Here is a 24,649-nt window from a genome sequence, read left to right as displayed (position 1 = left end):
TGCTAGTCCTTTACAATAGTTTAGTTATAACTTAGTAATATATTAGAATAGGAAGTCACTCTTCTCTAAAAATTCTTTGATGATTCATGAAAGCTATACCTACAAGTTTTCATATTGTTTAGGATTATCAGAGCTAACAAATCCATAGATCTTTTTGGCTAGATCTAGTACAAAGTATTGTGGACTTGGGGTGGATTTGGTATGCATGCCAATGAAAATTGTCAGCTACAAGTTGTCTATAAGTGAGAACACTTAGTCTGTTTCCCTCTCATGAGAACTTCTCCCCACCACTCACTAGTTTTTGTTCCAAAGGAGTGTGTCAATCCAAAACAACATACCCACCATTAGTTGTAGATTTGTGTATAGATGTTCCCCTATACAAAGTATTCAAGTGGAGATTTGTTGGATAGATGATGTATACATTCCATTATTTACACCCTTAAAAATTGTCCATTGGGAAACAATTAGAGGTGTCTGAGGCATCACCCTAACTGGCAGATATGATGTTTGAATCTAGGGTAGGAACATCCTTCTTCCCCCCCCCCCAAAAAGGCCCCTTGCAAGTGGTCATTATGATAAAACACAACTTAGCAGTTTCCTATGCTAGCACGTCTACAAAAACTCACATAGAGTAGTATTAAACACGTGAAATAGCTTATAATCTTGTAAACAATTGAGTTAATACAGTGACTCTTATTTTTTATGTTTTTTTCCTAAAAGATATCTTGTTAGAGAATGCTTGTGCTATGAAATATTTCTACTACATTTTGGAAAAAAAATAGCATTGCTTTTATTTACATAGGTTTGCGCCATTATTTTCCTTTAGTAGAGATATCAATTGAATACTCTTTGACAACAAAATGGCAAATTTCAAGTAATGCAGGGTTGCTCCCTGTGCCTATAAAGTCAAACTTTATAATATTAGTAATCGTCCGGACAATATAAATGGCAAAAAGCAATGGAGGTAGGCTGGTAAATATAAGAAAAACTACAACATCTATCAAATTGCTCACCAGAGAGAGAGAAAAGATTACTGCAGTGATGTACAAAATGTTTTTCCAGTAACCTACATTGTCACAACCAGGATCCAAAGTAAATTATATAGAAGATTTAACCATACAATTATCACACTCTTAGATATTAGCTGCATTTGATGATACCTGTTTGATATCCCCTCTGCATATATTAAGTATAGGTATTTATAAGATACAAACTTCTAAGTTCAAAATAAATCAGCAATAGTTCAAGCTTGCAACTAATCAAATACACTGATGTATAGAATTTTTCCATATTAACATCAAATACCGGCAAAGAAAATGCACATGACCTATGTACTGCACGAAAACTGCACATGACACATATTGTGGTTCCACAGACCAGAAACAGGACTACAATTCACCTGCAGAAAGTGAGTGGTGTATCATGGTATTATCTTCTGTTAGATTTTTGCTTTGTCCTGTTTTTGCTGCTATTTAATTGCTCTTGCAAATTTTGGCAAAATTTAATTTTAAACAGCAAGTCTTTTTTATTCACGGTGTTCTTTTTTTATTTTATTTTACTCCTCTGACCTTCCAACACGTGTTGCAAACGTTTGATCTTTAGACAAGGTTGAATGACACATCTAGTGAGTCGATATTTAATATTAACTCTGAATCAATTACTTGCTAGTCTGAAAAATAGATAATACCTTGAATGGTGACAATTTTATGGGCATATCCTGTCTCATGTTATGCTGTAGTAATCCCCCTCTGAGATGAAGACATTTGACCCAATTTTATACATGTTTCTGAGAAGGCCTTTCAGATAAATCTAACCATTTCCTCCCAGTGTTTTTTCTCTTGTTGCATAGCTGCTTAATGTAATTGTGTTTTGTCCCAGGCTGTTGCCCTGTTTGGTTTCAGGGTGTGACTTTTTCCACCCACTTTCTTTTGTGAATATGTGTAGCACTATTTTCTAAATGGTAACATAGACATAGTCATAAAAAAAAATTGAGCTCTAGTGCTGATAGATACACAGCTTGTTTATGTGGATGGTCATTATTACTTGCTACACTATCATAATAAGTTATACATAAGTAATAAATCCATCTAAATTCTTCCAAATCTGCCAGCCGTCCCTTTAGAGCACCATCCCATGTCAAACGCCTCAAATCTAACAAATCACTCCTTAGTTTACCTTGCTGGAAGTGTAGCTAAATTTTTAGCTTTCCTTATCATGTACCTTCTGAAGATATTTTGATGAATTGTAATGGCAAAGAGGATCTGCTTAAGTGCTCATATCTGAAGATCAATGCCACGGAGCACATAGCTATTCAATTCCCATGATGTATTCCTGCAATTGATGCAAACTATCACTAAAGAAAGTAAGACCAAGAATACCAAAAGAATCATGATCTGTAAATTTTTGCAGTATAAAACCTAACTTCCCAAAATTAACAAGATAGAGAATTCACTACAATGCACAACAAAAAAAGAACCCAAAAACATGATCCTATTGCTACTTCCCACAATTAGTAGGATAGAGAATTCATTGCAATGTAAAACAAAATAGAAACCAGAAACATGAACATATTGCTCTACTTTCCAAAATTAACAAGATAGTGAAGACGGCACTATTAAAATTTTATTGCTCAAACAGATGTCAAAAATATATACTTTTAATCCTAAAAATTGATCAAATTGAATCATTATAGAATGGAAAAAGTCTATTTATAAACACATTAACTTCTTAGTTTGACAAAGCCATTTTTGTAGAGTAGTTCTTAGAATTTGTTCCATATAAACATATTGACTTTTTTACTTGTATGTGGCTTATGTAGTGACTTTTCAGTACACCAAATTCTACATTTTGCCTTGTTATCATTCATTGTTTGCTTATCACTGGTGTTTTGAGGTCTTTGAAGGCTTGGACGAACATGGCTCATTGTATTAAAAAATTTAGCAGAGGCAAACATAAAATTTTACACAACAATAATATTATTCTATTATGTAATGCCCCTTTTTGGTGCTTAGTCAATTTGTGCACATTTAGCTAGTTTCCAAATCTTCCAGATGCTAGCTGGTTAGTTAGGGAGAACTCCAACGTTCTTGGAGAATCTTTGGGCCAGTCTTGCAAAGCAATTGTTCTTAACTTTGAGTTCAGTTGGTCAGATGAAGCCCTTTGATGCTTTCAGAATAAATTTCAGACCTTTTGGTTGCTCTCCAAACTTCTTGGAGTAAGCTAGTTTTAGAAGTCACCCAGTTGCCTCCATCATCCCTAGTCTTCAATATCACTTTGGTATGATCAAAATTGCAAAATTGTGTCATTTGAGTTCTTTCCACAACTTGGAGATATTATTGAATTATTTAATTAACATTTCACTTAAGTTGTCCAACATTAATAAAAGGGATAAGTAACCGACCAAAAAATAAAAGGGATAACTAAGTGTAATAGCTGATTTAAAGGTGTTGAAAAGTTATTTCCAATGGGCGCCTTAAAAAAGCAACTTTATTCATGAGAAAACATTATTATTCCTCAAAAAGGTGAAACGTGCTCCATAAAGTTAATTATTTATTTTTATAAAAGAGAGTTTTGGAGCAAAAAAGGAAAAAAGTAAATATTTTATTGCTTCAAAAAGTTGTAAAAGGAGATTGAGGGCTCATTGTTGGGGTTGTTGAGGAATTTGATTTTTCAACATGAGTAAATTTCCACAATCCATATGATTAATGGTGTATGCTTCTGGATTCGATTGGTCTTGGTTTGCTACCTTACCCATTTTTCTCCTTGTGCTCTCTATCATCCTGATGATGGATAATGGAGTATGATCCGAAACGTTCATGCAAAAATTCTCACACAACCGAATCCAGAAGCATACACCATTGATTTGATTTTTCTTTTGCGTTTTGGAGAAAGATCCTCCCCAGCTGGTTTATGATGGTTTCACTTCAGAAATCATAATGAAGGTTCAATGGAGTTTGTTGTTTTTTGTAGAGACTTAGATGTTTGCAGATTAATGGTGTTTGATTAATGATCTTTGTAGAGATTTTTTAAAAGTTTTCTTGAGGACAATCTTGGAGGTTATTGGCAGGCTGTAAATCTTTCCTACAAGCCTTTCCTGTTGTTAGTGTATCTATTGCTGTGCATATTTCAAGTATGAGATTGGGGGTTCTTCGAATTGTGGAGACTAAAGAACAAAAATTGCAAGCCATATAAGTTTAAGGAAGGCATATTGCTGATTTGTGTGAGTCGTACCATGTAATGGGCTGCCTAAGAGGGGGGGCATGAGGATTTCCTAACTTAAGCATTGCACTTTCTGTGAACTTTCCTTATTGACAGGAAGTGCCTTGCTGTTTGGAGGATAGTTGACAAAGCTTTGGGTAGAACTTTTGTTGTTATCATGATTCAGGAGGCCATACATGGAATAAACATTTAAGTATAAGAAAAACATATACAAATTATATTTCATGTATATTGTCAAGATCATAGTTGAACTACTCGCCAAGGCCCGCAAAAAAACTCAGCAAAACTCGGCAACTTAAAAATTTGCTTAAATTTAATTAGAAATGCATTTTTTTTGCGAAATTCAGTGAGGAGATGCATCCAATGAGTCAATAAACGAGTACACAAAAGAAACAAGCTGAGTCTAGATATACTTGATTGATTTAAATGCAAATTGGGTACAAAATGGCATCCTCTTGTGGAATGCTGATGGCTGATAGACTGAAACAAAATGAAATAGCCAATTGTTTGTAAAACTAAAAGTAAATACAACATCAAAACATTTTACATATTCCTCTTCCCAGCGCTAGTGAAAACTAGGTGAGAGATAGAACTAGAGGGTCTAGTCCTAGGAGTCCGATGTGGATCCTCCACCTTGCCAAAATGAGGTTGAGGGTGAGAGAGAGAGGGGTAGAGAGATATGTCTAGATCTTGGGGGAGAGAGGAGAGAGTGGTAGAGAGAGGGGATAGAGGAAGAGTGATAGGGAGATAGATAGGTCTAAAATTCAGGGCAGATAAAGTGAGTGAGATAGAGAGAGCTAAAGAATGCTGATAGGAGCCTGCTGATTACTGAAATTTGACCAAGTGTGAAAATATATTAGATCTTCTAAAACCTTGAATTTACATTATAACTCCTTGAGATCTGAAACCACTCTCAAACATCCTACCTATTTCATGTATATATTCTGATGAAGAGAATGAGACTGACTTGACAAGAAAAAATTAGATAATTTTTTGACATGTTTGGGCCTCTTTTTTTAATGCAGCTGAGTTTTTGCCAAAAGCTCGGAGAGAGCTAGAGAATGCTGATAGGAGCCAGCTGATTACTGAATTTGACTGTGTGAGAAAATATAGAAGATCTTCTAAAACCTAGAATTTACATTATAACTCCTTGAGATCTGAAACAACTCTCAAACATCCTGCCTATTTCATGTATATATTCTGATGAAGAGAATGAGACTGACTTGACAAGAAAAAATTAGATTATTTTTTGACATGTTTGGGCCTCTTTTTTTAATGCAGCCGAGTTTTTGCCAAAAACTCAGTGAGTTTCTTCTACGAGTCAATGGCGTAAATACTCGCGAGTTTTTCAAAACTCAAAAAAATCGCCGAGTACTCTGTGAGTATTCCATCTATGGTCAAGGTGTTTGAGATAGATATCAGATTTTTAGGAGTTACAATGCAAAATCCAGTTTTGGAAGATCTCATCAATCTTCGATGTGCTCTCAATGTGTTCAGTTTGTTATGACATCATTCACAGTGATTTTCAAGCATGATGAAATTTGAAGTGATATGTAAGCCTATGCTCATGTTCGTTGTTTGGATGAGAGTTGGTGAGTTTTCTGGGGTCTTTGCTTCATGTTCAGACCTGTAGTAGCGTAATAACAAGGTATTTCAGACCTGTACCAGTCTGATTTTCATTTCCAGTTTGACATCATATGCTTCCATGGAGTTTGATGTGCACTGGAGTTGCATTTCTCGGTGTTGATTCAGCTTATGACCATTTTGGGTGTGTTGTTAATGTGTTGGGAGGCTTCCTGGGCAATTCCCTTAGTTGTTCTGCCTGTAAAAGCATGTTATTTGTCCATATTTAGACATGCAAACAAGTTTCCAGTCATCTATTTAAGGTATTCTCTTGTGGGTATTTCATAATCTCAGTTTCCTTATACACTGGCCACTCTTTGGAGTGATTTGTCATCAGAACTTTATGTAAACAGCATTTCTATGAACACCGATTATTCATATTAGACTTATCGCAGCAGTTGTTTCAATGTTTCATTGTTTTTGTTGAGCTTATTGTTGCTAAAATTTCAAAATAATTGAGAGTGGTTATTACATATAATTGTTCTCTCTGCCTCCCGTTTAATACACATTCCACATTTATAGAAATTTCTTCTACTACATTATAGGAACCTCTCCCTAATATTATAACTCATTCTAACAACTAATAAAACAATCAAACAATATTATTTTCTCACCTTTGTGAGCTGTTAATACAACTCACTTCACATTACGCAATATTATTCTAATCCGTGTGAACACTGATTCCTAACACCCCCTTAGTGTGAACATGTGGAGAAAGTACATCACATGAACTAGAAACAAAATTACATCTCTATGCATACTTTTACGTCTGCATACTTCTATTTGGATCTCACTGCACATGATCACCTACATATAAGAACTTATCTTGCTTTCACTTCTAGTGCACGCCGATCGACCATACTTCCAAGAAATCAAACAGTCAGAGGATCTTTATAGCCAGCTGCTCTCCTATACAACAGTTTACAATATTGTTCGGTGAATATTTTGTAATCAATTAACTGATTACAAAATGACTTATTCAGCCACAGTTATTGAGAGATTGTATCTTTCGTCACAAACGGGAGGCTGCCTTCTTATTGCTAACTTAATCAACTAGTATCTAAACTATAACTATATATACTAATTTACTCATTGGGTGTTCCATCCATCATATTCTCTTCTTTTAAAATAAATGTTCTTCCTTTTACAATAATTCTTAAATCACAAATTCGTGACAATTACAAAATGTATATACCACAAGATACTAATTGGAGCAATAATTGCCGATATATAATCAAATTACACAAAAGAATAACTGAATATGTACCAGCAAATTCTAAATAACAACGAAACCTACGCAAGTCTCAAGTCTTCCATTGCTTCTCTAAACTGATCAAAGGAGCAGAATTATGATATACGAGTAGCTCAAAGTCTATCACATGCACCACAAATTAACTACTCTAAGTAGATAATAGAATACAGCAGAGAGTCTTCAAACTATTACCAAATCGCAAGTAACAAGAACTCTAGATATAATAATGTAGCACAAAGTCTACAAAACTAGATTTGATCACCTCAAATAAATGATTTCTCCACATACACAATTCAATCACTTCAAGATAATGCGATAAGATGGACATAAGAACAATCTAACCACATAGCACACTGAATCCAAGACAAAGATTGGATGCCAACTTGATTGAATATTGATTTTCACTTTAAACACAAAGTCTTAAAATGCTTCTCAAATCGGCAGAGTTTTGATGCATAGGCTAATAGATAATATTTACAATAGGGCTCCCTCCTTTATATATAGGAAAGCCTTGAGCAAAAACAGGAAATCTACAACTACTTTGACTTATTCAACAATACAGTCCAATTTAACTTAGAACTTGTGTCTACATGCAATTTTATATTTACAAAAAGACATGTAAAATGTCGATGACAAAATTACAAACTATATAACTAGAAAGCATGAAAAATAGCTAAGTATCCGAAGACACATCATCATCTTTGTTCTTTTTCAAGAACTCTTCAAATTTCTGAAGGGTATCTTGCATCTCCAATTCATTGGGTCCAACGATATGACTTGGAATGGCTTGAACCCTCGTGATAGAATCTTCTATGCTGATGTATCCTTTCTTGTGCTTCTTCAGAATGGTCTCTAGGTTATCCAGAATCGCCTGAAAATCCACTAATTTGTTAGTAGAAGATATTGTGAAATCTTCTGCTTTAATCTTGGTCTAAATTAGTGAGCTGAATTCTTGGATAACTATGTCTACGTGAAGCGTCTTTTAATTCTCATCAAGTAACTTGCAGGGGAGCTCAGAGACTTTGGCAGTGATGTCAAGCATTTTATCTACACTTTCTTCCTACTCTTCCTGCAAATCCTTTATCAATTGCTCAAGAATGTCCTTTTGATCCTTCATTGCTTCCCATTGTTCAATGTGCATCCTCCTGGTGGGGATTACTCCATTATCCACCAACACTTCCAATTTGAAGTCCTTTAGCTTTGACCAAGCATCAAGGTTTTTTTCCTGTATTTGTAATTCCTAAGATAGAAGATCAAGTGTTTGGTCCAATTCAAACTTAACACTATTCAAATTATCCAACAGCTTAATGGAAGAACTAAACAAATGCATGCCTGTGAAAGCATCTTGTCAATCCATGCACTTACTGCCCTCCCTTGTGCACCAATACGCTCATCCTTCTTGATAACCTCTTCATCAACTGATGAACCTACTAGTTCAACCACCTCCAAAGATTGGGTTATCTTTATTAGAACGACAGTAAGCTGCTCTACTTGAAGCTTAAGCATATCCTTGATTTCCTTGTCTCTGTCATATCTTTCAATAAGTGTGTCCGTGCTCCGTAGCCACAAGTAAGTCATCCTTGACACTTTCATGCGACTGCAAGCCTAGCTCTATCCTTGTTACCACATAATCAGAAGATTGAATTTCTTCAACTGTTTTGTCTAGTGGAGGCACAACTACTTTTGCATATTTGTTCACTGATTGATCTACCTTCACCCTTGAAAGTGTCTTGGCCCTCTTTGCAACCTTTGGCTTTGAAAGAACGAGTTGGCCAAAATCAAAATCATCTAGGGAGCTGTCTTGTTTCTTCCTTTTAGATGTTACTGACTGCAACCAGGGAGGAAGAGTAGAATCTATTTCAGCACTTGTAACCGCTGCTTGCACAGATGTAGTTTGAGCAATAGCAGTCACTAGATGTGGTACTAGTCATCACTGCCAATGGGGTTTCTACAGTTGAGACATTAGGCAAGGATTTGAACATGAACTTATCGAAATCAAGCATAGTTGCAGAGACTTCAAATAGACTGGGAAATCAATAAAGTGAGCCAAATACAGTTTCAATATTATCATGAGTATCAAAAATGGACTCACTAGTGGTAGAAGAATGGATGGATTGAACTAAAATTGGGTGCAACAACAAAAACAGTTGAGGCAATTGGCACAGATGAAACAACAGAAATGGAAGGCAAAGATTGCACAGTAGAAACAATAGGAATAGAAGGAAGAGATTGCACACTGGTGACATGAGGAGATATTGTGACAGAAACAAGAGTAGAAACGCTTGGAGCAACCTCTGGTGTAGATCCTTGCCCCGATGTAGCTGGAGGTTCTGGTAGATCCTCCTCTCGGAATTCTTCCTCTTGTTCCTCTCCTTCTTGCTCACCTTGGCTTTCAGCTTGCTCCTCAGTCTGTTTCTCAGCTTGTGCAGATGTTTCTCCTTGATTTGCAACTTTATCCTTACCCATTGTAAACTTATACTTTGGTGTCTTCTCGACATCCTCCTTATTCTTGGTTCTCAATTCAGCTTTCTTGCCAACAAGTCCAGCCGTGTCTTCCTTTGAACCTGTTTTGAAAGGTTTCAACCTAATTCCTTTCTCCTGCAACCAAACATTTGTATTCACGAGAATAGGTTGAAATCTTTCCCTTATTGAAATTGACTCTTTTTGAGACCATTGAATTGGAGGGAGAGAAGTATTGGCAATCTTATTTTGATCATATGTAGGGTCTAGGACATCTTCATCATCTTCCATGTCTTCTGGAATATCTACAACATCTAGATTCTCAATTTTCTCTATAGTCAGCTAGCTATAGTCCAACTTCCTCACATCTTCAAATCTGCAATCAGCCCATATGCCCTCGATCCTATGAACAGAGTAAAGCTTCTTTTGAGCTTATCCTTCATTTCTTTGTAATTAAAATCCTCCCTTCTCTTGAACTTTTTCATTTTGACCCACTTCATTTACAGTGCCATGGCCTTAGCTTTGTAAGATGTTGTCATTGAATATCTGCCAATGGCAAGAGGGAATTTGAATCCAACTTTGTGTGATTCTGACTACCTTCCATGCACAATCATGATTTGGCTACATAACTCCATTAGTATAATCTCGTCACTTGAGTATATGGGTAGCATATATGGACAGCCTTCAAAACACCCAATCCTGATGTATGTAAAGGTATGAAATTGGAGGTACATACAACCATACTTGTTGACAGTTTCCCATGCCTTGTCTAAAACTCTTTTCTTCCCAAGCTTCCTGTCAAACAAACACATGTAGGAACCAAAGAAGGCATCGTTAACTCTTCTAAAATGTTTGATGCTTTCTTTTAGAGTTAAGTGAAAATAATACCTGAACAAAAGAACTTGCCTTCTATCACCCTAAGTAGTCAAACCCGAAAAGTGTCTCATTGACGTCGTGTTGACGTGTTTTTTATGACGGCGTTCAACACGAAATAAAGTTGCCCAACGGTCACTTCACTCTCTCTTGATCAAAGTACGATTGCATGCTGATATTGTAGGAAGATCAGACAAATCGACTCCAAGGTTCCTTTATGCTACGGGTGTGACTCAGTTGGCGGATGTGATTGCTAGTAATCCAAGGGGCCTTACGTATGTCAGAGAAATTTATGTAAGCTCAAGACTTTGTTGACACGGATGATTTGCAATGAAGTTCTAAGTTTTAGATTTTCGGATTATGAAATATGCAAAAAGTAAATAGGAATAGGGTAGAGGGGAACTAAACTAAAGGTAATCTAATCCTAGGAACAAGGAGACGGGACAAACTTGTGCAAAATCCAACCGCGCTTCGCTTTGCCAGCAAAGCACAACTTACATGAAGGCAGTGCAATCTTCAGGGGGAGTGCTAAGGATTTTCAAATCGTCAAAAGAAACCATCAGATAGAACAATCTCTTCTAACAATCGAAGTTGAACATACACATATAACGAGGCTCAGACTAACTTTGCACGGTATGCAACAATCAGCTGCACACCAAAAGTATGAGCACAAATTTGGCAACAAGCGATCCTATCAAATCCAGTTCATCTAATTGCATGAAAACAAATCTAATCTATGAAGAGAACGAGACCATGCGAGTTCCAAAACAACACAAGAACACACCAACAATTGAACAATGTATTAAGTGTTTGCTTCAAAAACTCTTAGCAACAATCTCTGACGATAGTCTCTCCTTTTTTACAAATGAGGGGGTCACCCCCTTATATAGGCCTCAAGCCTAGATTACATGCAAAACCCTAATTAGGGTTTGCCCAAAAGATTCTCCAAACATGATGCAACAAGGTGGGAATCTGCATTAAATAACCCATTATGCCCACTTACAATAAATTTAAAAGGGCCTAAAATAGCGCCCATGATGATGATCATGCTCGGAATATAACTAACGTAGTCATAAATGCCCATCACTCTCCAAGCGACGGCGACATGCAAGAAGAATCCGTCATAAAACCATTATGAGAGGACGACATGCAAGAAGATTCCCTTATCCTGTGGTGGCATGCGTTGACCAATCCCGAGCCTAGTCAATGTTCCCTTCAGCCACAAATACGCCATCATGGTTCAGTCAAAAGACTTTCGTCCAAAAACAGACGACCATTATCTCGCTCATTAATGGCGTAAGTAATGAACCTACCGACAACGGCTTCCAATTCTCCAATGGAGACACTTGGCACATTCTCGATGTTGAATTCCATCAAGGCAATCTCCTCTTCGCTTCTGGAAAAGAAACCTTCCCAATCTACCATGGCCTCCTGTGTTTTCTTCATCATACCGGAGAATGAAGAAACATTTGCAAAATGTTCCTTGGGAAACGAACCGACGAAGAAGAAATCATGTAACTGGGATTTCAAGGAATTCACTGTTATTCCCCCATCGCTGAGTTTCCTTGAAAATAAAGCTTCCATGGCACTAAGGATTTCTTCCTGTATCCCTCTGATGGATTCCTTCAAGGTGACGGAATCAATGCTGAATTTATCAAGGGTGTTCTTCCCTGAACAGATGGCGTAGAACCATCGGGGAAAGTCGTAGGCTTCATTCTCCTGGATTACTTTCCCGTCTACCAGTGTTTTCCTTGGAGTCCTCATCAAAGCCCTGAGTTGGGAAATGGTTAAGTCTTGGTAGACATCAACATCTTCCCATAGTCCTTCCGCCGTTTCCAACCTACTTAGGAGGGCCACGAACCTCGAATGGAGCTGAGCTAGATCTTCTACAAATTTCCCTGCCTCAGCATAAACATCCTCTACCCATTCTCGAGAATTCTGTGTCATTGCCTTTGTAAGTTCTGCATCATCAATTACTTCCTTGGGAAGGAAGGGAGGGGGAGTGGATGAAGGACCTACTTCCCTGAGGGGTTTCTTGAAACTCTTGACATACTCGCATAGAAGTCCGTTTTCCTCCTTCAGCCGCTTACACTTTGCTTTTGACTTCAGCAATTTCTCCTTCATGGCAAAGGAAGAATCGTCGAAATCTCCCATTACTTGACCGGTGGAAGCATGGCCAAGATCCACCTGTCTGATGACGTAATCTTCTTGCCTAATCTCACTCCTATCCTTATCCACCGCAGGTTCAGCAATGTGCAAGGTCCGGGCTCCGGATTCTTCCCTGACTACCTTGGAAAACTTTCGAGGGGCCTTTCTTTCCGGTGGCTGATCCATCCTCTTCAATAATTCTTCTAATTCCTGAGCAGGATTGGGCTCCCCTCCTGCTTCATTTCCCAATCTGCCTACCAACCAATCCGGCGTGGGGATGGAATGGCTATAATCCTCTACATGCTCCCATTCTTGAGATTCCTCTTCCATTTCGCCAAGGATAGTCTCTATGAAATTATCTTGGCGAACTTCTTCCAAGTGCGGGGAAACCTCTTGCCTCTGACTTCTTGGTTGATGACTGCCCTGTGAAGCATTGATGCTGAGTATATCAGGTGCTGGAACGTTTCCTGGAAGTGGGCCTGCGGGATGCGGGAACAATTCTACTTTTTGTACGCTCGCGGAGCTGACTAGTGAATGTTCCCTTCCTGTCCTCGTTCTCTTTTGTGGAGGCTCCTCCTGCTGGGCTTCCTGCTGAACCTCGCACGGGATTTCTTATTGGGCATCCTTCGTCTTTGTTATCCTTGGCCTCTTTGGGGCACTTTTTCCTTTGTCTATCCGGACCTCTCTTCCTGCCTGACCCTGTGAAGAGTCTTCAGTTGCCTCGCTATGAGAATCCAGATTTCCCATCAGCCGGTATGTCAGAGGGACATGGTTTTCAACCAACTTTCTTGTCTGCCTGTCAATCCAATGCTTAGTGAATTTTAGCACTAGCCTAGCCAAAATGTTCAAATCATCTACCTCAGGCTCCGACCAATCTGGCACCAGGATAGGTTGATCTTTTATCCTCTCGAATTCGGGTTGCATCAAATCTGAGTCTTCCTTCACCTGGTCTGGCACTTGATGGATCTCACTTATTCTGATGGTGTCGAGGGGCAGTCTGGAGTGCATTCTTCTCCGGACCTCAAAGTCATCCTCGGCATCGGCCCAGTAATCCTCCAAGTGAAATCTATGTATGAATTTGACACCGGCAACCTTCCTGATCTGGCTGTAAGGATCATATTGGGCCCTGGAAGTGTGAAATGGTAGTCGGTAGAATGCCAACTCGCTTGCTACACTTTCAGCAGCCTCCAATCCTGGGCATATCTCCATGAAATCCCCCAAGACAACTGGAAATTCAATAGATTGCTTCTTCTTCTTCTTCTGCAGCTGATCGTAGGCAATCAATTGCCTCATGAGCTCGAGCAATATAAGCTTATCTGACGGATATCTAGGCAATTTGTAAGATTGGAAGGAGAAACCCTATGTCCTGATGTAGGTGAACTTGGGGAACTGCAGGAACGTGGCACCATACTTCTAGACCAAAGCACTTGCTTGCGGAGACAACCTCATGTGCAACTTATTTTGCATAAGTCGTGTCAGGTACATGGTGAAGGTGTCATTCGCCAACTTGTAAGAATTCATGTTGTGGAGATGTAGCTGAGGATAACATTCATGCACCTTTAGCTGAGCTGGCCCGCAGCCCATGATTCCTCTTGTTGGCAGCCCATCAAATCCACCCCTTCGTGCCAACATATAGAATAGGTAGGAACTCATGAAAAAAGACTGAGACTTTTTCTTCTGCAGGTTCTTCAATTGTTCGTGCAAGTAGTGGCTGATCAATCTAGCCCAGTCAATCAATGTATTAGAATTCATGATCTCGCCAATGTAGAAGAACATCCAAGGCTCGAAGTTCACCGTGTGTGAGCATCCCATTACTCTGCTCAGCATTTTTATCATGTCCACATATTCCTGCTTGAACTCAAAGATTGTGAGAGTTTTGGGCATCTTGGAAACGTGTACTCTAGGTTTCAGCAACCATTGCTTGTTGATCAAATCAGCACACCTGGTGGGGCCTACTTCATAGAATACTTGGGCTCCGATGTTGGTCCTGTATGTCATGGAGTAATGTGAAAGGATTCCGAAGGCTTCACCAATCACCTCTGGAGTCAATGTTGCCAGTAACTTGCCGTCTGGCGTTGAGATCGTCTTCCGCTCTAGATTGTAAGGTGTTGCACATTCCAAGACTAGATCTGGGCATTGAATGACGGGAGGAAAGCCAGCTGCTGCAACTATTCCACTTCTCACAATCTTGACAGCTGTCGGAGATGGATTGCGTCCTGAAGTTCCAAACATTCTTATCTTGAATGCAGCCCAGTTGAACATGCCGAAGTTGGTATCACTGATCTCTTCCCATCTTGAATTCAACCGAGAATGGGGAAGAAAACCCTTCGTCTCTACTTTGATCATTGCCTGCCTGGAGATAGTAGCTGTCCTGCTAGGTTCCGCCATCTTGGGAATATTTCAAAATGATGAAATAGAGACTAAGTATAAAAAACTTTTCACTTCTTCACTTTTCCTTTCCTGAATCTCGCACGTGAAAAATGAAATGTTTTTTCCAACTTATATAGAATTCTCAAGAAGCATCAAATTAGTAACTATATTTATGGCGTGTCATACTTTCCTTAATCACTACGACATGCAAGGCAGTTTCCCATGCATGTGAGTTCGAATTTAGAACCTTCCTTAAATGCTCCCAGTCATGCGTCATGCTTTGGAAGATTCCTCTTGCCAACTCGTTGATTCCATACTTTCCAATTTTGGAGGGAGATTGCAGGATCTTTCTCGGGATTTGCTCAATTCCACTCTGACTTATCTCGTGCCGTCGAAGGAACTTTCCCGGCTTTTCTTCATATCCCTATTTTTTAGGGATCTTTCTAAATTTTAGGAGTCAGGTTCATTGGATGGGGAATTTCGTCCTAATTCGGAATCTATAAAAGTTTCCATATTTGGCCGGGATTTGATGTCTAAAAATAGCATAATTGAAAATTCGCCCGAAGGGAATTTCTGCTTTTTATTCTTCCTTGACTCCTTGGAATCCATGCCTTAGGCAAAATTTCAAATTTTCTGTTTGGGTGAAATTTTACCATGCCAAGGATTCATGAATTTTCCACTTGTGAATGCCTTCATGGATTCAGCGCCCCAGATCAGACCTGGGCACATTTTGGCTCTGTCCATGGAGAGGCGGAAAATTGTACTTATGAATGCCTTCTTGATTTCAGCGCCCCAGACTTGGCTTGGGCGCATTTCCACCCTGTCCATGGAGAGGCGGAAAATTGTTCTTGTGAATGACTTCTTTATTTCAGCGCCCCAGACCTGACTTGGGCACATTTTCACCCTGTCCATGGAGAGGCGGAAAATTGCTCTTGTGAATGACTTCTTGGTTTCAGCGCCCCAGACTTGACCTGGGTGCATTTTCACCCTGTCCATGGAGAGGCGAAAAATTGCAGTTGTGAATGACTTCCAAACTTAGCCTATTTTGACCTTCTGTGCTTTTGGAGTGTTTTCCCAAGCTTTCCATTTTAGGCATGGATTTCCAGCACTTGACCCATTTCTGGCCACCTTTGTCTGCTATCTGACTTTCCGGAAATAGAAATGCTTGTGAATGCCTGATCCTTGTCGCTCTGGCTGACTGACCCTGCCTGTAATATCTTTCCAAAAATAGAAACTTTCCAGGTGTCAACGTTAGATCCCTGAACCGAGTGCAATAATGACTTACTATAAATAGAAACTTACTAAAAATAGAAATTACTAAAAATAGTAAGTTTGATTTTTGGCAAAATGGCGACATTCCGGGACTTGAAAAAATCCCTAAAAAATAGGGACTTTCTAAAAATAGAAAGTTGTTCCGTTTGGGCTCAAATTTTGCTGGGAGGTGCCCTGAAGGGTCCTGACTCCAGTCATCTGCTCAGTTTTCCCGAAACCCTAACAGGAACCCCTGAAATCTAGGACAGAAGGCAAAACCCTAGAAAAAGAACAAAACAAGCTTTAGACCTCACAGAACTCGCCTGACAGAGAAGCAGATTAGCACTAACTGACTCCCAAACACCCGTAACATGGAGAGATTAAAGAGATTGCCACTAACACACACAAAACGAAAGCCAAACGACCAAAAGGGCCTAAAAGCAAAGGGGGTCCCTATCCGGGATGGGGTGATGTGTGATTAGGTCACAACATGTCGCAGCATAAAAAAGATATGAAGTCATGTAAAACTTTAGGTTTGTTGTGACCTTTAAGAGTTGATCACAAATGGCATCACTGATTTGTCCCCCCCAAAAGATCTTAGGGTTACCTTTCCTAATGGTATGAATGTATTGGTACATCCATTCTTCAAAAATGTTGACATGGGAAGGCCTTTAACCCTACTAAGAAGGGTTATCAAATCATTTGTTTCTGTTAGCATTATGCTATAAGTTTTCATTGATGTCAAATCTTGTGGTCTGGATGTGGTATGTTGAGCAGCAGTGTTTGTAGGAGATGTTGTTGGGCATTTGGAGATTTCCCGGATGTCTTGGCTTTTCAGAAGATGTGTTGCCCATATCACAGTGCTATTTTTTGGTCGGAATTGATCCGGAAGTAGAGGCCTTTGGTCTGAACGTTAAGGTTGTGTAAGGGCAGTTGTATAGCATGTGGATAATATTTTGGGTCAGGCTTCGGTTAAGTAACGCGTTGATGTGTTCGATAAGGAACGTTGTGATTTGGTCAACTTCTCATTCCTTCCCACCACTGGAATGTTTAGTGGTGACCTATTTTAGATATCTTGGCCGACTGAGAGGATTATGTTTTTTTTTCGAAGACAGTATATGTAGGAGTATGATCTAGATGAGTTGGTGTGGCTTTTTTGTGTTGAAGACATGCAAGATTGAAAGAATCTAGTTGATATGTAAGAGTTGCATTGTGGATTGTTACCGGAAGCAGTTCCGGCAGTGCAGACTATGTTTCAGTGGTGGATTCTCTTTATCTTTCTTTCTTCAGCAATGAGCCTTTTCTTGGGCAATGAGCCCACCTCCAGTGAGCATTTTGGCAGTGAGCCATCCTTTGTAAAAATCACCTTAACTAGTGTTTCTATATTAAGAATTAGCATTCTTCGTGGTTTTTCCTTTCTTGGGTTTTCCACGTAAATTCCGACGTTCTTTGTGTCTAATCTGTTATGTGCACATGTTTTCATGTTTTATCTGTTTTGATTAATTATGCTAGTTGTTCCAGATATGTGATTGAAAGTTTAAAGAAAAATTTTACTGTCAACTAAAAACCCCCCGCCCCTCCCCCCCCTCTCAGTTGCCCAGATATTCAACAATTGGTATCAGAGTTGTGGTTCCTTGATATAGAGCTTAACTGCTTGAGGTAGATCCTGATCCAATGGCACACAAATTATTCATTCCTATCTTTGAAGGATCCTATTATTGTTTCTGGAAAGAAAAGATGAGAAGTTATCTGTTTTCTCTAGGTTACAATACTTGGAAGGCTATGGAGACTAAGTATGTTCAACCGGCGAATGGTCTTACTACTCCGAAAGAAATTCAATCTTATGAAGAAAATAAAAAGGCAAGGTATGCTATCTTTAGTGCATTATCAAAAACTGAATTGACAAAAGTTATCTCTTTGAATACTGCTTATGAGGTTTGGCAGAAGCTAAAAGACATTTATGAAGGAAATGAGAGAGTTAAGTTGACAAAGAGGCTAACAGCTAAGCGAAGGTATGAAAACCTAAAGATGGAAGAAGGAGAAGACATAGTAAGCTACTTTGAGAAGGTTGACAGCGCGGTTAATGAAATCAGAGAACTCGGAGGCACCTTGAATGATGAAGATGTGATTGACAAAATCTTGATGACTTTACCAACAAGTTACAGTGATAAGATCTCAGCTATTGAAGAAATCTATGATCCAAAGAAGTTCACTAGAGAGCAACTATTTGGTACTCTGACTGCATTTGAAGTGAGAAAGTTTGGAAAGAACAAAGACAAATCAAAGACTCATTTAAAGCATCTGAAGATGATCTGAATGGTGTTGAGAGTTCAGATGAGATGGAAGCAAACTTTGTGATTAAACTGAAGAAAAGCACCGGCAAGTACAAAGGTATGTTACCTTTTAAATGTTTTAGATGTGGATAGATTGGTCATATAGCTACTAGATGTCCGAAAAAGGGAACAAGACAAAAGTTTAAGGAAAACAAGGGAAAGTTCAATAAGAAAGCCTATTATGTTAAGGATGATGTTGACATTTCAGATGATGAATCGGATTATGAGGAAGGTGATTGTTTATTTTTGGTAGAGAAGGATGTTCCTAGGTTTGATATTTCTAAGACTGTTGCTAATGCATTTCACACTAGAAGAGACAAGAATGAATGGTTGATTGATAGTGGATGCTCAAATCATATGACTGGTGATAAGAGTAAGTTTATAATGCTTGAAAAGTATGATGGAGGTTATGTTAGGTTCGGAGATGATCAAACAGCACAGATTTTTGGGATTGGTTCAATTACTTTTGATGGAAAACATAACACTACCAATGTTTACTATGTGAAGGGTTTGCATCATAATCTTTTGAGTGTTGGACAAATGTGCGAAAATGGATATAATGTTGTTTTTAAGGATAATGGATGTGAGATCTAGGAGGAGTTCGGAACAGTCATTGCAGCTGGAAGAAGGAAAAATGGGAATATGTATCAGTTGGAAGGAGCTACAAGACATTGTTTAATATCACAACTTGATGACAATTGGCTATGGCACAGGAGGATGTGTCATATCAACTTTGACAACCTAGTGCAGGTCAATTCAAGGAGTGCAGTAAGAGATTTACCGAATTGACTAAACCAGAAAATAACATCTACAGGGAATGTCAAGTAGGAAAGTAGACAAAGAGCACATTCAGAGGAAAAGAGTACTTGTCCACCGGATTACTAGATTTGGTTCACGCAGATCTATGTGGTCCGACCAAAACAAGAAGCTTGCAAGGTGAGAGGTATTTCATGTTACTGATTGATGATTATTCTACGATGACTTGGGTTGCATTTTTAAGAGAAAAGTCTGAGGCATTAGAGAAGTTCAAGATTTTCAAGGCAAAAGTTGAATGAGGTTGATAGGAAACTCAAGTGTTTAAGATCTAACAAAGGTTAAGAATTTATCTCTGGTGAGTACAATGATTTATGTGAGAAACATGGCATTAGAAGACAGTTATCTGCCCCCCAGACACCACAGCAGAATGGTGTAGTGGAAAGAATGAACAAAACTATACAAGAGGCAACTAGAACTATGATGAAAGCAAAAGAACTACCGAAAGTTTATTGGACAAAAGCAGTTCACACAGCAACATACACTCTTAACAAAAATTTTATACCGGCAGAAATATGGAAAGACGTCCTATGAACTCTGACATGGTAGAACTCTAACAATGAAATATTTCAAAGTATTTGGAAGCAAGTGTTATATTAGTGCTATATCCGAAGAGAAGGATAATCTTGAAAAGTTTGACAGCAAAGCAGATGAAGGCATATATTTAGGCTATTCAACAAAGAGCAAGGCATACCGGTGTTACAACAAAACGCTAAATAAGATTGTTGAAAGTGCAAATGTGAAGGTTGATGTAAGTATTTCAAAAGACTTAGAAATAGTGGCAGGATATGAATCTGATGAGTTCGGAGAAAAGAAAAAGGAAGAAGAAATCAAAAGTGAAGAAAAGAATGATCAAAATCCTTCGGCATCTACATCCAAGACTCCAAGGTATGTTCGGAAGGATCATTCAAAAGACTAGATTATTGGAGATAAGAGCAAAGGTATCATCACAAGAAGCAGAGCAGCTCAAGAACAAGTTTTGTTATGTTTACTGTCTGAAACTGAGCCAAAAACAGTAGAAGCAGCTTGTAATGATGAGAATTGGATGAAGGCAATGAAACAATAGACGGGAAGACAAGAACGTAATTGGAACAAAACGGGTATTCCGGAACAAGCTGGATGAAGATGGAAAGGTTGTAAGAAATCAAGCAAGGTTGGTTTGCAAAGGCTATATTCTGATTGAAGGCATCGACTTTGATGAAACTTATGCCCTGGTTGCTCGAATGGAGGCAATCTGAATGTTCTTGACGTTTGTAGCATTTAAGGACTTCAAGGTTTATCAGATGGATGTGAAATCAACATTCTTGAATGGAGAATTGAAAGAAAAAGTTTATATTGAACAACCAGAAGGTTTCAGGTTGAAAGGTTTGTAGATTGAAAAAGGCCCTGTATGGACTGAAACAAGCCCCTAAAGACATGTATGGAAGACTAGAGATGTACCTGACTGATCAAGGATTTCAAAAAGCTTCGGCTGACAACAATTTATACTTCAAGACTGGTTCAGGTAAAATCCTAATAGTTGTAGTGTATGTTGATGATATAATCTTTGGAGGAAATGAAGGTATGTGCAAAAGATTTGCTAATGAGATGCCGAAAGAATTTGAAATGTCCATGATTGGTGAGTTAAACTTCTTCCTCGGTTTGCAAGTTAATCAGAGTGATAAAGGAATTTTCATTTCTCGGTCTAACTACATCAAAAAATTGTTAAAGAAGTTTGGGTTGGAGAATTCCAAACAATGAGTATACCTATGACCACCGGATGTAAGTTAACCAAAGATGATAAATCTCATAAGGCAGATGCAAGTCAATACAGGTCAATGATTGGAGGACTGTTATTTTTTACTGCTACCAGACCAGATATCATGTATGCAATTTGTTTAGCGGCCCGATTTCAGCAAGAACCAAACGAATCACATGTTGTGGCAGTAAAAAGGATTTTCAAATATCTAAGAGGCATAGAAGAGTTTGGTTTGTGGTGTCCTGGGAACTCAGATTTTACCCTAACAGCTTATACAGATGCAAACTGGGCCGAAAGTGGAGGAGCGTTATTTCTTGGCCCCCCAGTTGGTTGCTTGGTCAAGTAAGAAAAAGGACTCTGTGTCCCTATCTACAGCTGAAGCAAAATATATTGCAACATCTTCATGTTGCACACAGATCTTATGGATGAAGCAAACTTTGAAGGACGGTGGTGTAAAGTTTGATGACCCTATCTCAATCATGTGTGACAATACCAGTGCAATAAGTATTTCAAAGAATCCGGTACAACATTCCAAAACAAAGCATATATCTATTTGCTACCATTTCTTGAGGGAAAAAGTGTTGGACAATGAAGTCAGACTTGAGTATGTACCTACAAAGGAGCAGATTGCACTATCTTTACTAAGACATTGTGCAACGATACTTTTGAGTATCTTCGGTAGAAGTTAGGGTTATTACCCCTCTCCAATTTGAACTAGTGTGCATTTTGATGTGCATTGGTCCAGTGAGCAGCTTGCATATTCTTATCTGGACTGATGCTTGGGTGCTTCCTCTTAGGGAGAGCAGGAGTGAGTTTTGTAGGGGGAGTTTTTTGCTTGCCTTTGTCATTGTTGTCAAAGGGGGAGAGAGAATATGGATTGATGGATGTTGTTAATGAATGTTGCCATCAATGACAAAGGGGGAGATTGTTACCATTATGCTATATGTTGTCATTGATGTCAAATCATGTGGTCTGAATTAGGTCCGGATATGGTATGTTGAGCAGCAGTGTTTGTATGGTCAAATCCTGTGGTCTGGATTAGGTTTGGATGTGGTATGTTGAGCAGCAGTGTTTGTATGAGATGTTGTTGGGTGTTTGGAGATTTCCCGGATGTCTTGGCTTTTCGGAAGATGTGTTGCTGATATCACTCAGTGCTATTTTTTGGTCGGGATTGATCTGGAAGTCGAGGCTTTTGGTCCGGACATTAAGGTTGTGTAATGGCAATTATATAGTATGTGGATAATGTTTTGGGTTCGGCTTTGGCAATGTATGTAACATGTTGATGGGTTCGATAAGGAACGTTGTGATTTGGCCCACTTCTCATTCCTTCCCACCACCGAAATGTTTAGTGGTGACCTATTTTAGATTTTTGTCTTGGTCGACTTAGAGGAATATGTTTTTTTCCGAAGACAGTACATGTAGGAGTATGATCTGGATGAGTTGGTGTGGCCTTTTTTGTGTTGAAGACATGCAAGATTGAAAGAATCTAGTTGATGTGTAAGAGTTGTGTTGTGGATTGTTACTGGAAGCAGTTCGGACAGTGCAGACTGTGTTTCAGTGGTGGATTCTCTTTATCTTCCTTTCTTTAGCAATGAGTCTTTTTATGGGTAGTGAGCCTTTATGGGCAGTGAGCCCACCTACAGTGAGCATCATGGCAATGAACCATCCTTTGTAAAAATCACCTTAACCACTGTTTCTATATGGAGAATTAGCATTCTCCGTGGTTTTTCCCTTCTTGGGTTTTCCACATAAATTTTGGTGTTCTCTGTGTCTAATCTATCATGTGCACATGTTTTCATGCTTTATCTGTTTTGATTAATTCTGCTAGTTGTTCTAGACCTATGAATGAAAGTTTAAAGAAAAATTTTATTGCCAACTGATTCACCCTCCCCCCCTCTCAGTTGCTCGGATATTCAACAATTTCCTCCTTGAAATCACTTTCATAAAGAGTTTTTGACCACCTAGTGATTGTTTGCCTAGGAGTCAGAAGCCAAATTGTACTTTTAGTCCTCTTGCATTTGTCTAAGAACTTGTCAAAGTAGTCTTGTGACGATTCCACGATAAGGTCAGCATATTCTTTTGTAACTGGACATTGGAAGATTACACGAGAAATGAAGACACCAGATGGATACCATTGTTCAAGATGGATTGCATATGAGCTGGCATTGGTTGCTGGTTTGTTCTATCTAGGAACTCTAACATGTTGATATGTCCAATCTCAATGTTTTTGATATCATTGACATTGGATGACATTGAGCATTCCGAGAAGACATTTTGATACTTATACTTCGTTGTCTTTTTGCTTGGATAGGGCTTAGACATCTCAAGAGAAGCTGCAAAGCTATTTCAACAATTAACCCAAAGTTTGAAAAAATTCTACATTTTAGCTCAAAAATGCATTTTGGGGTTCAAAACCCAAACTACATGTCAATGTGCATGGTTATGTATATCAGGTTTTAAAACCCAATATAAACTTGTGAATTTTTGGTGTATATCATGTCCATCGAGTTTTAAAACCTGATGAACACTTATGAAGAGCAATGTCATGTCCATCAGGTTTTAAAACCCGATGGACACATATGAAGCGCATCATTGTGCATATCGGGTTTCAGAACCCGATGTACACACTGGGAACACTTTGGTGTAGGTCGAGGATTGAACCCCAATCTACACTTGGTAGGAATAATCTCGTTTAAACCCCGACCTTCATGGTAGCTTAGTAATGTTGTGGTTCGATTTAATTGAATTTGTGTTGGTCAGATTTTGAAAACTGACCAACGAAGATCTATCGTGTTGGTCAGGTTTCAAAACCCGACCAACACATATGGTGTTGTGGTTTAACAAATGCAAAGGTGTCGTTCGAGTTTCGAATCCTAAACTACACCGTGATGAGGAAAAGGGTGTAGTTCAGGTTTTGGAACCCGAACCACACCTTTCTGCTAATGGCGTTCTAGATAAAGAAGAGGGTAAGGAAGGGGAATAAACCCCACCTTCCCACTTACAAAAACCCAAAACAAAGGCACAGAGAAAAAAAAAAGTAAAACAAGAAAATGCAAAAGGAAGATAGGAAGAAAACAAAACTAAATACCTGCAATTAATGAAAGCAATGTGTGAAAAATCTCGAATCACACCAATGAAAAGAAGGAAGAAACGAGCTTAAAGACACCAAAGATCATGAAGAACAAAAAACGAAATGACCTAAACCAAGTTTAAAACAAATATAAAACCTAACTTTAAAGTGCAATAAATGCAAAGCAAGTGAAGGTAGGACACGTACTTTGGGTTTCAAAATCCAATTTACATGTTGCTTTGGATAAGGATGCATGTCGGATTTTAAAACCCAGAGTGCATATAATTGAAAAAACAAAAATGCAATTTTTGGAAATAAATCCGAAATGACACAGAGAGAAAAACTAACTTTAAAAATTTCAGAAGTCGAATTGAGAAATCCGATTGAAACATCTTTTGAGGGGTCAGACTATGCATAAGGGCAACCGAAAATCGCCTCGTAAAGTGTGCTTAGAGGATGTGTGCTACGAAACAAACAAGTTTTGTAGGGGTTATCCCACA

General features: G+C 38.6%; 1 protein-coding gene across 3 annotated transcripts in view; it reads right to left on the bottom strand.

The window, feature by feature from the left end:
* Positions 1-1,608: 1,608 nt before the first annotated feature.
* The window catches only part of LOC131051017 (pentatricopeptide repeat-containing protein At1g52620), an 81,483-nt gene continuing 58,442 nt past the window's right edge, over positions 1,609-24,649 (bottom strand). For 2 of the 3 annotated variants that reach the window (XM_057985356.2, XM_057985358.2), the window contains one exon: positions 1,609-2,331. The gene's annotated coding sequence lies outside the window, so the exon portion shown is untranslated. Of the gene's footprint in view, positions 2,348-24,649 lie in introns of all 3 variants that reach the window. The other variant, XM_057985357.2, reaches the window with a different exon arrangement.

This window comes from Cryptomeria japonica, chromosome 6, assembly GCF_030272615.1.
Source record: "Cryptomeria japonica chromosome 6, Sugi_1.0, whole genome shotgun sequence".
Lineage (NCBI taxonomy): Eukaryota > Viridiplantae > Streptophyta > Pinopsida > Cupressales > Cupressaceae > Cryptomeria > Cryptomeria japonica.
This window is presented reverse-complemented; position numbering and strand designations above follow the sequence as displayed.